The sequence below is a fragment of the Pteropus alecto genome, unplaced genomic scaffold, assembly GCF_000325575.1.
Source record: "Pteropus alecto unplaced genomic scaffold, ASM32557v1 scaffold344, whole genome shotgun sequence".
NCBI classification, from domain to species: domain Eukaryota; kingdom Metazoa; phylum Chordata; class Mammalia; order Chiroptera; family Pteropodidae; genus Pteropus; species Pteropus alecto.
Window position 1 is genome coordinate 186258 of NW_006434840.1, and position 2780 is coordinate 189037.

Consider the following 2780-nt stretch of genomic DNA (forward strand, 5'->3'; position numbering starts at 1 on the left):
CTTATCCGACAGTGGGTTATTTAGGTACCCTACTATAATAGTGTTTTGGTCTGTTTCTCTCTTTATTTCTGTTAGTAATTGCTTTACATATTTCGGAACTCCCTAATTAGTAGCATAGATATTAATAAGTGTATGTCTTTTTGGTGCATGATTCCCTTTATCATAACGAAGTGTCCTCAGTATCTTTCTTTACCTTTTTTATTTTGAAGTCTATTTCGTGTAATATTAGTATTGCTACGCCCTCTTTTCTCAGAATGCCATTTGCTTGAAATATCATTTTCCACCCTTTCACAATGAGTCGATATTTGTCTTTGGAACTCAGATGTGTCTTGGAGGCAGCATATGATTTGATTTTGTTTTTTGATCCGATCTCCAACTCTTGTTTTTTATTGGTGAGTTAAGTCCACTTACATTTAGGGTGATTATCGAAAGATGAGGTCTGCTTATAGCCATTTTATGTTTTGCTTTCTGAAAGCTCAGTGTTTCCATTGGTTCCTTGTCCTTGTATTTCTGTTTTCTTTATTTTGGTTGACTTTTGTCAGTTTTCCCTCTGGTCCTGCTTGTTTTATGTTATATACTTCAGTTCTGAATCTTTGGCATGTGGTTACCATTACGAATATGTAAAAGATAGTTTTGTATATATATATATATATATATATTCATCCATTTTCTTCTATTTGTGCCTTATCTCCATTCCCGTTTGTGAATATGGATCTTTGATTTCTCCCCTTTTCAGTCATTGTTGTCTCAACTTGTCTCTATGTATGCTGAATGTTCATCACTATCTTACTATAGCAAATCTCTTATTATTATTTAAGCTTATAATGTCCTGTTCTTAGTAAGGGTTGCACTCCTCTACTTCTGTCTACCTGCTAGTCACCTTGCTCTTAGTTAAGAATTTTTTTGTAATTTTGTTTTAGGTGAGCTGACCCCTTTCAGTATTTCCTGTAATGCAGGCCTCATACTGGTGAATTCTCTCAATTATTGTATGTCTGGGAAGTTTTTTATTTCTCCTTAGTATCTAAAGGTGAGCTTATCTGGATACATTATTCATTGCTGGTAGTTCCTTTCAATTAATAGTTTGAATATTTGATTCCACTTCTTTCTGGCTTGTTAGGTTTGTGCTGAGAAGTCCGATGATAATCTAATGGGTTTTCCTTTATAAGTTACCGTCTTCTTTTTCCTGGCTGCCCTGATAATTCTTTCTTTGTCATTGTTCTTTCATAATTTTAATAAAATGTGTCTTGGAGATGACCTTTTTGGATTGAGATAATTGGGAGTTCTGTTGACTTTTTGAATTCGAAACTGCAACTCATTCCTTAGATTTGGGAAATTCTCATCAACTATTTGTCTGAAAATAGTTTCTAATCCCTGCTCCTTTTCCTCCCTTTCGAGAATATCGATTATTCTTTTGTTTTCTCTCCTGATGGTATCCTCTAGTTCTTGTATTTCTCTTTCATTATTTTTCATTCTTCGGTTTGTCTCTTCATCCTTCTGATTTATTTGTACATTTCTGTCTTCGATATCACTGATCCTTTCCTCTATTTGGTAAACGCTATTTCCCAAGCTTGCTATTTCATTTTTCATCTCTTGCAGTGTGTTCTTTATCTCCAGACATTTTATTCTGTTCTTTTTGAGGGTTTAAATCTCCTTGCTAAGGAACTCATTCTGCTCATCTAGTTGCTTTTCCAATTCCTGAAATTGATGATATGAATCATTTTGGATCTCGATGAGTTTTTTTCAGAAGTACCATCCTGCATTCTCTGTCATTTAAGTCACATATTTCTATATCTATGAACATATTTTCTGGAGATTTTTCTCTTTCTTTCTGAGATGCTTTTTCACCTTGGTTGTTCATAGTGTTTAATGGACTATTTCTCCACCTGGGCATTAATGGAAGTGTATTCTGCTTTTTATCCAGAAAGAGGATTTATTATATAAAGGTTTCTCTTTAGCCTGTTGCAAAGAAGGTGTTTTTGTTTTTGTTTTCAGTAGGTGGCATCTAAGCCTCTTGGATCCCTGCTTTATATAAAGCATTAATAATGCCTTTTTTTTTCTTACAGATGTTTAATCATGCTCGCTACCTTCAGTCTAAGTCCCTGTCATTGGTAGCAACAGTTTCGATAGTGTTTGCTCAGATTCCCCTTGAGCTCCACAGTGTTTGGTCTTAGAGGATATGGGGGGATTGGCCCTCTGGGTTTGTGGTGGGGGCTGCGGCTCAGCCTTGGTTTTGCAACTGCAGCTGTTAAAAATCAACTGCCATTTCTCTGCCATCCCCACTTCTCTGCTTTCTGCCCTTATGCCTATGCCCTGCCGCCAGGTGTGTTGTACTCACAGCTCTCCCAGGCAGAGATATTCTGGAAACTCGGTGCACCTTCTCTCCTTCCTCTCCTCCTGCTAGGAGCTCCAGCTGAGAGAGACAGCTTCTTTGTTTCTCCCAGGCCACTGCTCGACACCCAGTGTTCTGACCTGTGTATCTCTTATGTGCACATCCCATGCTCAGACATGTTAGTGTGTAGTTTGGGTGTTATTTGTTGAGTTTCAGATGTTCAGCCTATTGTGGTTTCAAGGGGAGAGATTTTGGAACATGTTTCGCTTTGCCATATTTCTCCAAACTCTTGATTTGCCTCGTTTTACTTAATTCCTTTCTTTGATGGTTCTTTTATACTATTCTCCAAATCTTTCCCATTTTCCACCTACTCCCCACCTTGAAAGATACATACAGACAATAAATGAGTGAAGTGTAGGTGGTCAAGGAAGTTGTAACTAAGCATGCCTGC

At 37.3% G+C, this 2780-nt stretch overlaps 1 protein-coding gene across 1 annotated transcript in view; it reads left to right on the forward strand.

Annotated features, from left to right (window-relative positions):
* KLF8 (Kruppel like factor 8) overlaps positions 1-2780 on the forward strand; it is a 238893-nt gene that overhangs the window by 142654 nt on the left and 93459 nt on the right. The window lies entirely within an intron of this gene.